Source organism: Oryx dammah, unplaced genomic scaffold, assembly GCF_014754425.2.
Source record: "Oryx dammah isolate SB20612 unplaced genomic scaffold, SCBI_Odam_1.1 HiC_scaffold_27, whole genome shotgun sequence".
NCBI lineage: Eukaryota > Metazoa > Chordata > Mammalia > Artiodactyla > Bovidae > Oryx > Oryx dammah.
Genome location: NW_024070211.1, coordinates 10738036 through 10753188, shown reverse-complemented (window position 1 = coordinate 10753188; position 15153 = coordinate 10738036). Strand labels below are relative to the sequence as shown.

The following is a 15153-nucleotide window of genomic DNA, read 5'->3' as shown; positions in this document are numbered from 1 at the left end:
TAGAGGGATTGCACACATTTTAAAAGATCTTCTTGAAACCTGAGCGCTGAGTTGTTTTTTTTTTTAAGCGGGCAGCTTGTGCCTCAGTGGTACCTTGGCCTGGGAGCTGCATGAACCAGTCTATCCACACACCAAACACCACCGAGACGCCGGGCGGAGCGTAACCAGGGGCGGGGTTCCCAGGACGGCCGGTGGGCGGAGTCTAGGCGTTTTCCCTGCCCCGCCCCCTGAGGCCTGACACATGCGCCCGAAAGCTTCTGGTGGAACGAGGTGTGGATTGTGTGATGACCCTGACCGCCGACTTCCGGTTCCTAGGGATGCGCATCCGGGTCACACTAACGCCGCCGTTTCCTCCAGCCGCTTGGTATTCCTGTGTGTTTGGACCAGTCCCCATGTCCTACTCTGGGGCCTCTACAGCCTTTGGGTGAGTCTCCGCTGCCGACAGGGTCTGAGTGCAGCCGGTCAAGTAACAGCCTGTAGAGGGACGGTCAAGACTATGTCCCGGTCTCTGTGGGTGGGGGTTCTTTTTGCCTGTCCCTTGTCCCTGCAGAGCCTCCTGAGCTCATTTCGTTCCTTTCTCCCACGCCGGCCTCGCCTCTTTCACCTCAGTTTCAGCCTGTGTCGTCGCTGCTCACTTCTCGCCTTGCTTTTTTTCCTCCGCCTCATCCGCCTTTTAAAAACCTTGGTTTTCTTGCCTTTTGCTTCAGCGCTTCCCTAAGGCACTGCCTATCGGTTTTGCCCATATTCACTTCACACCTCTGCTCCCCGACCTGTGGTCTCAGGATCTTGCTGTGTTTTCACCCAGCAGGGCGGCCCACCTCCTCGTTGTGCTCACCTTACTCCAACTGCGAAACTGAGCCTCTCTCAAGGGTCCTGGGTCTAGTTCCCCAACTTTCTTCACCCTTGATGCCTAGCTCCTCCCGGGACGAGTAGGTGACATTTGTGTTTCGCTTGGGGTTCTCCCGCCTTTTCTTAACTAGAGAAGGTCTTTGCCCAAGTCACCATCTGGGCAGATTTACCCGGCCCGGGGGAAGTTTTCCTTAAGGCGCTAGGTTGAATTGAACTCTGGTAGCTTCCGTAGTTAGGAAACAACAAAGGCGTTCCCGGTTTTTCGCTGGAGCACAGTTTAGGGGGCTTCGCTAAAGCAGGCTAACAGGTGGCAAGCACGCGGAACTGCTGGCAGTAGGGCTTGTGTAATCTTGTTAATCGACAGGTCATCAGGACGTCCTGTCATTTTCGTGTTCTCTATCCCATGAGAATGGATATGTACAGCTGAGGCAGAAATGCGGATGTCTTTAGACGATCGGCTCTGTTTTCTGTATGAAATTTACTTATAGAACAATTGCTGTGACGGAGGACAGAGTTTCTTGGGAGATTATTAGCCCCAGATTTATAAGTTTATTGCCAAAAATTTGAGTGTGCTGTTACTGAAAAGTTTTATGCTTAAGAGTTCATTATAGTAATTTCAAAGTACCTTTTCTTTTTTTGAACTCAGCATGCATATATCTTTGTCTGTTGTATATTGTCTCTTCATTTTTACTGTATTGACAAGTTTTCTGTTTTTCTTCTTGTTTCTTCATAAACCAGACATTACAGTATTTGATTACTTAGCCTGTTCTATTTTGTCTTTACTGTTTTCACCATAAACCATCTAATTGGCTAAACTGTTTCAGCCTTAGAACCATCTTTTTCTCATTTTTGAGGCTAGAGTGTCTTGTAAATTTCTTAAATGACTCTGTAGGCTCTTAGTCATCTCTGAATTGAAGGGTTGGTTTTAATAATAATTGTGTGAAAAAAAAAAATAATTGTGTGGTGTTTTCCAAAATTTGTTATCTGAGGTATGTTTTGAGACAGTTGGATAATTTTTATTTTTGTCTTTCTAGTGTTTATGGTGTATGTCTCACACTTGATTGTAAATGTTTTTGTGTGATCAGTTTCTGTACTCATGTAAATTGTGCTCTCCAATTTAGTACTTCAGCAAACAGAATAAATACAGCATTTAGCATCTGCTTTTCTTGTGACTAATAAGTTGTAGAAAAGTGTCCCTCATTATATGAGACATATGCAAGCATAGCATAGGCCTTGGCTTATTCCAAAATTGGGCTGATCCCTTAAGCTATTTTTAGCAAAAGACTTTGGAGCTTGGCCATATTAGTCCTAGAAGCCACAGAGAAGGACCCTTCTGGTTGGCTTGCAGGACTTTTTTAAATACTGAGGAAAGCTCTTTTGAAAGCTCCTTACTGTTACCTCCTCCGCAGCACCTAACACTGGAAAACTCTAGCTTCTGATCATTCTGACCTCATCATTTCCCAGTCCTTAAAATCTAACCCCGGTGAGTCTGGTCTGACACTCTGTGTTTCCTGATCTCCAGGATGGTGGGCTCTTTTTTCTTTTGTACACACACATACCCATATTTGGATTGATGCAAGGCTCTCTTTCAACCTTTTTCATTTCTGAACTTTTTACATCTTCAGCATGTCTTGAGTTTAAAACCTTGATTGTTTACTGTAGTTTACAGCTGGAGGGAACCGTAGAGTTCAAAGTTAACCTTCATTTTACAAAATAAGGAAATTAGGGTTTATTGGTGACATTTTTTCCAAGGTCATTTTTCACAAAAGAAGTCCTCTTCAAGCAACTAGAGAAATGGGTTTTAGTTCTATCAAAGCTGTAAGCTGGAGAGCACAATATTGTATTTAGTGATTAATTTCAGTAAATTTATGTCATAAGAATAAAAGTTTGGGGATAAGAAATATACGATGTGGAATTTAAAATTCAAAGTGAAAGTTGCTATGTTGTCTCCGACTCTTTGCGACCCCATGGACTATACAGTCCATGGAATTCTCCAGGCCACAATACTGGAGTGGGTAGCCTTTCCCTTCTCCAGGAGATCTTCCCAACCCAGGGATTGAACCAGGTCTCCCACCTCGCAAGTGGATTCCTTACCAGCTGAGCCACAAAACTGAAGACTTAAGTCATTTTGCCTTCAAAGAGAGACTTCAGAAAGAAACTGTGTTGTATTGAAGTAGAGGTTGAAAAGTCTTAGGGAGTCCCTTTTTCTCTTTTTTTCTAAAATCACTTTGCCTTATTATGATATAAATTCTGCATGAAAGCCCTTACATAAAACGAACATCCTGTGGTCTCATTGGAGCAGTTGTGTTCATGGTCCTGTTCTTTGCACAGAATAGTGATAGACTTTCCATTTACTGAAAAGCCTGCCCCTCTTACCTGCCAAAGGGAAAAAAAAAACCACTGGAGACAACTTAGTGTATGTGTTTTTAAAGTTGAGGACAGGAGTCACTGTTGGTTTTCCATAAGACTTTCTGCTTTAGTTTGGCAAAGTCTTAGTTTGTCAGCCTGTTTGCTCAATTTACGATAACATTTCTACATTTAGTTTTTTGCCTGCAGGGTTTTTCTGTTTTGATTTTGTTTGACTCTTTTTTGATTTTGATATTTTGTCATTTTACCTGTTACTGCACTTTGTTTTACATACTTTAATTTTTATCCTTGAACCCTAGGATATGTTTTAAGGAAAATACAGTTTAAAATTTTTTTTACTTTTACAATGTCCTGGTGATTTGTACCTTGCAGTATGATGGTTCCTGTGATCTGCATAAGCCACCCCATGACTTCATTCTTTTTGTTTTGCTTACAGACAAAAGACTCATAGATCATCTTTTTTGGTAGTTGTCTAAAAGATTTTTGTGTTCTGCATATAATAGCAAGATATTTTAGCTTATGTGTGATTTAAATGGAGGAAGAATAAAAATAGTTCAACATAGAAATAGTTCAAAATGTATTTAAGGTTATTAGAAATAGTTTTTTTTTTTTTTTCCCCTACATTCATTTAATTGGTTTATACCACAGGACCAAATTGTTCTATTTATAGTAAAGTGAAAAAATAGGTGGACTTTCTGTCTGCTGATTAACTTAATATGGCTTAAGCTATAAATTGTCTTATTGATGTTTTATTTGCAGAGAACATAGCAAACAATGGAACAGCAGCAACATCATTATCTTGATATTTTTACTTGATCCCAGTAACCCAAGTTCTAGAGTATCTAATTATTAAATGTAGAAATAATAAGGATATTTTATCTATTATTTATAATATATTAAAAAAGATATTTGAAATATGGGCTTCATCAAATTTATCTTTGTGTTTTTCCCCTTTTAAATATGTGGTACTGTTCTAAATCAGAAGAGGAATAGTAGTTAGTGCTGACCTATTGTAAGTTAACAGATCGACCCAAGGCAGTCCGTGCTTAATATCTTAAAGATCTTGCTACAGATTGTGTTGGATGCACTTTAACTTATTAGCTTGGTTAATATTTGTACTAGGTAGATATGTTTTTATTCACCCTGGAAAATAGTGACAATCTTTGTAAGACATTCAGCAAAAACTTTTGATACCTACTGTATGCTGCTGCTGCTGCTGCTAAGTCGCTTCAGTCGTGTCCAACTCTGTGCGACCCCAGAGATGGCAGCCCACCAGGCTCCCCTGTCCCTGGGATTCTCCAGGCAAGAACACTGGAGTGGGTTGCCATTTCCTTCTCCAATGCATGAAAGTGAAAAGTGAAAGTGAAGTCGCTCAGTCGTGTCCGACCCTCAGCGACCCCATGGACTGCAGCCCACCAGGCTCCTCCATCCATGGGATTTTCCAGGCAGGAGTACTGGAGTGGGGTGCCATCTCCTTCTCCGTAGTACAGTTACATTACATATATAGACAGTTCATATGAAGTAGGTGACATTATACAAGGCTGACATTTACACTTAGATTCTGAATGTGACTTTATTTGTATATATCTGAATTAAAATATAAGAGTAAACATAACTTATGGTGTAGAGGGAAAAAAATATTAAAAATAAAATAAGCTTTAATCCATCTTAGGAAAGTGTCATTTCTTATTAGTGCAATGGCACATGATTTTTTTTTACGTATTTTTATTTATTTATTGGCTGTGCTGGGTCTTCATTGCTGTGAAGACTTTTCTTCCGTTATGGTCTCAAGGGCAAGCGGGCTTTAGTAGTTGGGGCTCCCAGGCTCTAAAGCACAGGCTCAGTAGTGGTGTATGAGCTTAGTTGCTCTACGGCATGGGTTATCTTCCAGGACCAGGGATCTATCCGGTGTCCAGCATTGGCGGGCAGATTCTTTACCACTGAGCCACCAGTGAAGCCCCTGATTTTTTAAACTAGGTTTTATGATTTTTAATTTTCAAAATACTCAGTGATTTCACTATTTGAGATTCTTGTATTAATCTTTATTACAGCTTAATATAAAGTCATGTTCTTTCTTTATACATATAATTAAATAATTTTCATTTGGGAAACTTTTTCCACAACTGAACTGTGAAAATCTGTAGTGTTAAAACAGTAATTTTTAAAAAAAAAACACATTTTATGTAGCGCTTACTCTGTGCCAGGAATTACCGAACGGTTTACTTATAGTATTAACTCTTTTATCGTTACAACACTGTGAAGTAAGTACTATATTTTTACAAATGAGAAAACCAAGACACAGAAGTAACATAATTTGCCCAAAGTAACACAGCTAGTTGGCAGGAGAGCTGGATTTGAATTTAGTTTTTGTAGCTCCAGAGTTCATGACCTTTTTGTACAAAGTTCCACTGGTTTAATGAGTTCTTCCTTCATAACAGTTAAAAAATCCAGTTTTTCTGAAACACAGAAGAATCCTGCTTTTGGTTGGGAACTTTAAGGGTGGTTTTACCTGGTCGTTTTATAAATGCTGGCTTAAGGAAAATTGCAGACCATTTACTAGCTAGGTTTTTTAGATGACAAAAACCACAAATTAAAGCAAATGATATCCTTATCCTTCCCTCTTAAAAAATTATCATATGGAAGTTAATTACTTTTTAGGTATTTGGAGAAAAGGGAGTTTAACAAAATGTATTCTCTGTTACTAAAATGTTTACCTCTTGACATTAATTTTTTCACTTTCTCTGATTTGCAGAATATTAAATAAATTCATGTAATAGTCTTGAACTTTGAAATCTTACTGACTACAATATGAACTTAACAACTTTGAAATATAAAACAGAAAACTAAAACTGAAATTTCTGACTTATCTCTAGTCTCATTTCCAGTCTCATTTGGAAATTTGTGCAAAATTAAATGCACCCATCTTTTCAGGACTACCATATTTAGAGTAATACATTTAAATTAGTGTTTTTATTTTTACTTTAGAAAACTGTTTCGTAAAACAGTTCCTTTTTTAATTGAAAATGCAAATAGTTATTTAGAATATTGTTAATCATATTACTGCTACTCTTTTGTGTGCTTTTATTATTTCCAAATTTAAAAATTTTGTTGCCTCTCTGAGGGAAGGAGATGATTTAATATTAGTTGAGGTGCATGTGAATGCCAGAGCCTGAAACTTACGTGTGATGAGAAGTTATTTTTCTGAGTATTTCGAATATAACTGAGAATCATGGGATCTGGTTAACAAAAAAACTACATTTGTTTCTGGTCAGAAGTGATGCTTGGTTACAGGTACTGCTTATTTTAATTCTTATGTATTAATCCCCCTTATTAATTCAGACATGTTAATTAAGTATACTGTTTTTCAGTGGTAGTTTTTGTCTTGATTTTTTTCCCCTCTTTGTCAGAAAAGTATTATTAAGTGAAAAGAATAAAAGTATAAAAGCATAGCATTGCTATGGTGATTTACTTACTGGTATTTAGAATGTTCTTTGATTTAAACGTTTGATTTTTATTTCAAAAGGGGCTCTCTTTTATATGTGGGTTTGATAATCAGTTTCTAAAATTTCAATAATTTTCTTTCACATGAAATTTAATAATGTAGCAATTACTGAATTTAGGAAAACTGGCAGTTTGTTGCTGTCAGCACTGTAACTATGGGAATAAATTAGAATGATTAGCTCTTAGGTGAAATTGAACTTATTCTTTAGTTTCCATAGTAGTTGAAGAAGATTTAGGTCAGATTCACCTGTTCCTTTTTTCAAAATAAGAGGGCATTTTAATTTAGCACAGTGATATTAATTTTTTCCTACTAGATTGATGATATTTATGATAATCGCACTCTCTTTACTGACAGCATAATCCAAAATGTGTGTGTGATTTTCTTTTTTCTTGAAATATTTCAGAATTTAGAGAACAAAAGGCAAAAGGAGAAGTGGGCAGCAGAGGATTAGATGGTTAGATAGTATCACCGACTCAGTGGACTTGAATCTGAGCAAACTCCGGGAGGTAGTGAAGGAAAGGGGAGCCTGGCATGCTGCAGTCCATGGGGTTACAAGAGTCAGACACGACTTAGAGACTGAACAACAACTTAGGATACAAAATAGTACGTGTATATCTTATTAAAAAACATACTCTAGTAATTAACGTATTACTTCACTGAATTTTTCAAATCTGTTTTTCCTTTTCACCAGTTCTCAACTTTGCTATAGGTTCAGTTCAGTTCAGTCGCTCAGTCTTGTCCGACTCTTTGCGACCCCATGGACTGCAGCATGCCAGGCCTCCCTGACCATCCCCAACTCCCAGAGTTTTCTCAAACTGAGGTCCATTGATTTGGTGATGCCATCCAACCATCTCATCCTCTGTTGTCCCCTTAGGAAGGAGTGATTAGATAACACTGAAAAATAAATGTTCTTGAGAGTGAGTTCTATAGCTTTTGCTTATCTGTCATATTGGTGTGGTATTTAATAACTAGACAAACTGAAACTATCTCATTTCTGTGTATCTCCTGTTAGTATATATTTATTCAGTGTTGGTACCTCTCATTCTGTGAAATTGTTGTTTATTTGGAACAATTACGGTAAACTATTGATTCTTACCCAGATGGTTCCTTTTCCCCTTTTCGTTCATTTTCAGAGGCTTGCCTTAAAAAAAAAACTAATTTAGAGAATCATTAAAATTTTGAATGTTTTATCATGCGTAGCTTGAAGTGGATATTTTTCTCCTTTTTGACTAGTTTTTTTTTTTTTCTTAATCTTTGGGTAAAATGGCATTCAAACTCTTTTGATCACAACCCACTATAAGATGCATTTTTCATTGTTATCCAGTACTTATACACATATATGTACATACTGATATTTAAAATTGAAAAAAGTTTCATGAAACAATATTTGTCTTTAATGTTGGTAATGCATTATAATGTTTAATTTTGTTTTAGTTTTGGTTAATTGCATTGGACTTCCTTAGTGGCTCAGTGGTAAAGAATTCGCCTGCAATGCAAGAGTCACAGGAGACACAGGTTCAATTCCTGGGTCGGGAAGATCCTCTGGAGAAGGAAATTGCAACCCATTCCAGTATTCTTGCCTGGAGAATCCCAGACAGAGGAACCTGTCAGGTTACCGTCCATGGGATTGCAAGAGTCAGACACAACTAAAACCACCACCAGTTGCATTTCACTCAAAACAAACTATTAAAATCCACTAAATGGACATGATAATCTAATAATGACTTGAACCTACAGTTTGAACAATTCTAGTGACTACTAGATTTTTTTACAAGTATAAAATTTTTTTGGAATTGAAGATGCTTGGATTTATTAGTTTTTTTTTTTTTTTTCACCAAAATGTAACTTAAATAATTGTGCAGAGCAGCTGATTGAAGGAGACCTTGTTTATTGTTTCTGTCACCTCTGTCTTAGGCACGTCATTTGAAAAAACTGTGGTAATATAGAACATGAGGTTGGCTCTGCTTTGGTAGAGCTTCCATCATTAGAATCCTTTTCTAGTTTCCATCTTAACAGTCAAAGTTTAGTTTGATTAAATTGCTTTTACAAACTTTACTTCTGCTCTTGGCAACTGGTCAGAAGGTTACAAAGCTGCTTTATTCTGGCCCCCATCCAGTCTTTGTAAACCAAGAACAGAGAATGGAGGAGTGAAGCAGTTTGCTCCTGTGTATGTAGTCATATGAAAGCAACATGACTGAAGAGTCTTTAGGGTTTGTTATAGTGGATTTATTTATTATCCCTATTCATTTCCTGTAATCATAAAGGGGAAATATGGTAGAGATATCAACAGTTCCTAGCATATCACAACTATTAGAATAAGGCAGGGTCAGCAGGCAGACTCTACTATTTTTACCATTATCTCTTCTTAGCTCATAATGAGCACTTACTATGTGCCAGGCACTATTTAAAGCACTTCACTTGTATTAACTCCTATTTACTTAGGAGGCCTTGGAGAAGAACAAGAATGAGAATGATAAAGAAGAAAACTGGCCGCCTTAGTATCTTCTTGTTACCTAACTTGTGAATTCTGGCTGTTTATGACTATAGCACAGCATAGCATACATTTTTAGCTTGACCAGCTTTTTAAAATCATTAGTCCTGTCTGTGGTGGTCCAAACTGAGGCACATAGCTGTGGTTTAAAACCTCAGGCTTTAAAGCTAGGCTGCCTGGGCTTGAATTCCAGGTTGATGAGTTACTGTCTGTGCTGCAGTTTTCTCATCTATTAAATGGTAATAATAATAAATAGTGCATATCTTAGAGACTTACTGAGAGGATTAAATGAGTTGATATACATTAAGTACTTAGAACAGTGCCTGACCCATAAAACAAATTACATAAATGTTAGCTATCAATAACACACAGTTGAATCTCCTGAAAGTGTTTGTGACCATGATGAGTTCATATCACTAACAGGACATGTTTGACATTCAGTGTTCTCTTGCCAAGGAGCTTGACAACAGCTTTCCTTGAGGACTTGGAAGTTCTTGTATGGTGTTGGAATCAAAGCCAGTGACAAAGGTTATGAGCTGCAGACCCATTCTGTTGCCTCTCTTGCAGGAATCTCTTGTTACATGGACCTTGCCTTTAATAATATTAATATTTTGCCCTTTGAAAAACTAAGAGAAACTAGTAATGAATTGACTTTCACTCAAGACCAGTTTTCTGTCCTGGGTCTGTTAAAAAACACTTTTTTCCTTCAACAGTTATATTATGCTAACTATGTGCCAGACACTGTTCTAAGAGTTTTACAGATATTAACTCATTTGAACTCACGACAAGCTTTTGAGAAAGACACATTAGTATTTTTCCCATTTTACAGATGAAGTAAATGAGGCTCAGGAAAGTTAAATAACTTGTCTAAGTTCCCACACCACTTATCAGTGCCAGAACTAGGATTTGAAGATAAGTAGTCAGACTCTTGCCTGGAAAATCCCATGGATGGAGGAGCCTGGTGGGCTGCAGTCCATGGGGTCGCTAAGAGTCAGACACGACTGAGCGACTTCACTTCCACTTTTCACTTTCATGCACTGGAGAAGGAAATGGCAACCCACTCCAGTGTTCTTGCCTGGAGAATCCCAGGGACAGGGGAGCCTGGTGGGCTGCCGTCTCTGGGGTCGCACAGAGTCAGACACGAATGAAGCGACTTAGCAGCAGCAGCAGCAGTCAGATTCCATGGAGAAGGAAATGGCAACCCACTCCAGTATTCTTGCCTGGAGAATCCCATGAACAGTGGAGCCTGGCAGGCCATGGTCCATAGGTTCGCAGAGTCAGACACAACTGAAGTGACTAAGCAGGCACAGTCAGACTCCTGAGGTCATGCTCCAAGCTTGCTAAACCTGCCTCTTACAGAGGTAAATTATGTTGAAAAAAGTAAAATAACAAGTGTTAAAACTTACTTCACTATTCTTTACTCTCCACACTGAATGATTGGGTGATGATACACTGGGATTATGGTTGATGATGTTTGGGCTGATGGATTTTTGAAGGGGCAAATAAATTTGAAGTAAAATATTAATAAAAGATCTGAACCTAGATTTTATAGTCCTGACAGCTAGACTTATGTTTCAAAAGACTCAGTTCTGTTTATACAATGTGTAGTGAATTTTGTTTGAATACTGGAGAGTTGATTAATAGATGTGATGGGTAGATACATAGACTGCTATATAGGGTTTTGAGTTTAGAAAATGGATAGTGTAAGGTATAAATTTTTCTATATACCTGGAAGCAACACATTTATAGAGCATTCATGTTGGAGAATACCATGGGTCAGGCCAGAGCACCTATAGAAAAATATATGATTCTCTTAGAAATGTTAACTTTAGATTAAAGGAGGGTAGAGATAAAGTGTTGGAGGCTGAGAGTTCTATGGAGTCTGGATCTCCACACATTAGAGAAACTCGTGCTTTGTGAATGACATGACATGTTACTGAAACTGAAGAGAGATTCAGAGAGGGTTGGAAGGAATGTAGACCTGTGGGATTATTATTAAGGTCACTTTGACACTAATTTAGGTTGTCTCATCCCTTCTCAATACTTTCTACTGTGGTTTTGGAATTTTTCCTGTGGAATACTATCTCCCAGTTTTATTGAAAGCTTGTGGGGAAGAGTTTGTGTTCATTTACAGACAACTTCAAAGGATGATTTTCCAAGAAGTAAGGTTAGAAATTGTAAAAACAATGTTTCTTAGAGAATCTGTTCCTGATAAAATGTTTTTCCTATTAAGAATTTGGTACAGCCTAAATGTGTGTGTGTTGTTGTTTTTTAATTCTTTCTCAGTAAGTTCTGATTAGTGTATTTAGTGTAAAGTTCCTATAAATATTCCTTCAGCTGATAATACCATGATACATTAGTCAGGCATGCCTCCCAATAAAGTAGCCAGAAGAATTCACCAGCTTTACCACAGTCAGTTGACTGGGCTGTTTTGTTTACAGAAGGAGTTAACCAACATGATGATGGCTTTTGTACGTCCACATAAAGTCCACAGGCAAGATGTAGTTGTTTCCAGTTTTTTTTGGCCACAGAAATGTGATTTGTGCTGATGCCTAAATTGTGAGAGCTGAAGGGCTCTCTTATGGTTACTTTAAAGGGAACCTTAAGGGCAGCTGAGTGTAGGTCTGCTGGATATTTATGTCTGCTTCAGCAGGCTCCAGGGTACAGAGGACTGTTGAGTGGTTGTGTTAATGGGTAAGATAGATAAGTATTTTTTTATGAGGTAGTACTTGAGAAAGGTTGCCATCAGCTGGTGAGACTTTAGTGAATTTCTAATTGGATTAATAGGAGAAGAAATCATGCCATAAAGTATATGCAGAAGTTCAGAAATATACCAGACTCCAAGTAAAAGAGTATGGAGAATGGAAGGGGGCCTGGAGGTTCATCAGTTTCTTGGCCCTTACTCTTGATTTTGAGCATCTGGTGTTCCTCTCCTGGATAAAACTGAGAAGTGCTTTCGAAACATAAAACAGTCTACCCAGGGAGGGCTTACTTTATAGTCTCTCTTCTCCCCATGGCATTTGGCATATATAAATCAAATCACATCATTCTCTTGCTTGAGGCACCCATTACCTCCCCAAACTGCTTATCATGTGTTACAAGGCTCTGTGTCATCTCCCTGGTTGCCTGCTTCTTGGGACTCATTTCCTGTTACTTACAACTTGCAAAAGTCAGCCTTTTTGCTATTTCTCAGAAGTGCTAGGTTGTTACTCTTTTAGTTTCTTTACATTTGTTTCCTTCTGAAAGCCTTCCTTTACATCTTTTTATAGCTTTCTGCTTTGCTTAAATGTTACTTCAGAGAAATTATCACCTAATCTGAAATAGTTCCCCTGCAGTCATGCTCTATACTTTACTTTGTTTTATTTTCCAAAGAATTATTACTTTGTGAAATTATATTACCTTATGTATTTGTTTTCTTTCTGTGAGAATACAAATTCCTTGAGCCTGGGGACTTTGTGTTCATCACTGAATTCCCAGTATCTAAATTAATGCCTGGCACTATAGTAGACACTCAATAATTATTTTATAAATGAATGAATGAATTTTGAAGTTAGAAAGAAGCAAGCACAGTCTGAAGCAGCTACAGACTTCCACAACAAAAGCAGCAGAAGCAAAAAGCAAAGTGAGTAGCTAATTCAGTGTTTCTCACCCAGATAAAGCTATGATAGGTATTCTCTAGAGCAGAGTCCTGGTGTGGGAGACCAGATATATCCGTGGTAATTTACGTGATATTCAGAAGAGGCAGAAATTCATATCCAGAAAGCAAGTGAGCTGCAGACACTGCCTGCCTGCCTCTTTCATAGTCACTAGAAGTCAGTGTATATAACTAGAACCTGTATATGATAATAGATGAACAAAGATTCTTGGCCACTCAGAAAAAAATGCTTAGTTGAAACTCCTAACTACAAATACGAACTAATAATAACCTAGATTTATCAGCCACTTAAGAAAAATTGATACTGTGAAAGAGGTACCACATGCATCCAGCACTAAAGGAAATAGTGAACAGTATGAATTTAGTATAACGTAGTATAAATTAGTATAAAATACTGAATTTAGTGTAATGTAATATAGATTTTAAAGGTAAGAATGATTAGTAATTTCAGAGGAAATATGAAAGGAAATAAATATTGACATTTTAAGAATCAAAAAGGGTGAATAGCACATTAATAAGTATAAAGATGGAGTGGGATTCAAATGCAGAGGATATCAACAATAATGGCAGAGTAAGAACCTCTGAAAATTCTCCATAAAAGCAATGAGGATACTGCCAAAAATAGTCAACTCTTTCAGGATTCTGAAAATTAACTTCGGGCTTGCAGCAATCTGAGTGTTTAGTCAAGAAAAATAGCTGAATCTCAGCAAAAGCAGTGAACTTTGTAGCATTTTAGCTTGTATTGTTCCCATTCTCCTCTCTCTAGCTCCAGCCTTGGAAACCAACAGCCCACAGTCATGGTGAAAACTAGCATCCTGGAAGCCACTGGAAGGGGCAGAGCAAGAATGGAGCTCCTTCAAAGCCCTCTTCCCAGAGAAACATTATTATTTGACCTTCTAGTGGTTCCTTGAAAGACCTCATTTGCAAGACTGTATTTGACCTGAATGGGAACTCACCCTGTACAAATAGCCTTTCCCCTCTCAAATTAGAGATAGTTATTGAACGTCATGGATTCAGTACCAGAAAACAGATTCAACAGTACGTTAAAATAATACTTTACAATGCAAGAGGTTCATCTCTGAACTAAGTGCATTATGTGGTTCAATATTCAGAAATCTAGTAACATACTATATTGGTAGTAAAGAGAAAAACCATATGGTCATTTTTGTGGATGGCAGAAAATCACTTCACCAGTGTCAAGCTTAGCAGTGGTATGCAAGATGTATTCTTATTAAGGTGAGGAACAGGAAAAGAATGCTCAACAGTTAGCACTGTTACTTACTATTATAGTTGAAGTGTAAGAATATTATTAGGCAAGCAGAAGAAATAAAGAGGCTAATATTGGGGAAGGAGGAAGAACTATTTTTATGCAGATGGGGAAAATATATACATGAAACTCAAGAATCAACCATCTTCCTATTCTCATTGTTAGGAACAATAAGAGACTTTGGTAACATGGGAGATTACAAAATTAATGTACCAATATTAACAACTTTCCTATATATAAAAAGTAACTTCTTTAGAAAATATAATGGAAAATATAACAAAGCAAAAAGATAAAATGCCAGCACAAAGAAATGTAGAGGATCTGCTAAGAGACTAAAAAAAATATTAAGTAACTGGAAATATATACTCTGTTCTTAGATAGAACTCAATATTGTAAACTCATCCTTAAATTAATTTGTGGTTTTAATGCAATTTAAATTACAATTTTTTATAAACAAAACTTTCATAATGTTATCCTGAAGTTTGTTTGGTAAGCATATATACTTTTCTTTTAGTGATTTAAGTTTAATTTGTGTATCATCCTTTTTAAGTTGCATTCAGAGAAGATTCCAGAGTTTGAGACTGCTTGCCTCTGTAGATTTGATTCCATCATTTTAGAACAACCAGAAAGTAATAGCCTCTGGGAAAATTATTTCAGTTAAGAGTTTATCCAGGAAAAGAGTAAATTCCTAAAATTTACTCTTGTTTACTTTGTTGCTTGAAGTTAACATTAACAGTTTTTACTGGTTCAATTAATGAAGACTTTATATTTTTACTCTGTCTGATATATACAATTTAGTGTTTAGTTAAATGGCATTTTCAACACTGACATGAATTTTTGAAAGCAGGCAAAACACCCTAGTAATTATGATTCCTTTCAGAATATGTCTTAAATACCAGCATATTCTATCCTGTGTTCTACTTCAGTATTTTTCTTCTGGTTTCAGATATTCAATGAATATTTTATGTTGAGAAAGAATTCTAAGGCTGTATCGAGGAAATACAAAAAAGAGAGTTCCAAAG

At 37.2% G+C, this 15153-nt stretch overlaps 1 protein-coding gene across 4 annotated transcripts in view; it reads left to right on the top strand.

Moving 5' to 3' along the window:
* Positions 1-245: 245 nt before the first annotated feature.
* The window catches only part of EYA3 (EYA transcriptional coactivator and phosphatase 3), a 95910-nt gene continuing 81002 nt past the window's right edge, over positions 246-15153 (top strand). For all 4 annotated transcript variants that reach the window (XM_040229780.1, XM_040229779.1, XM_040229778.1 and 1 more), the window contains exon 1: positions 246-424. The gene's annotated coding sequence lies outside the window, so the exon portion shown is untranslated. The remainder of the gene's footprint in view (positions 425-15153) is intronic.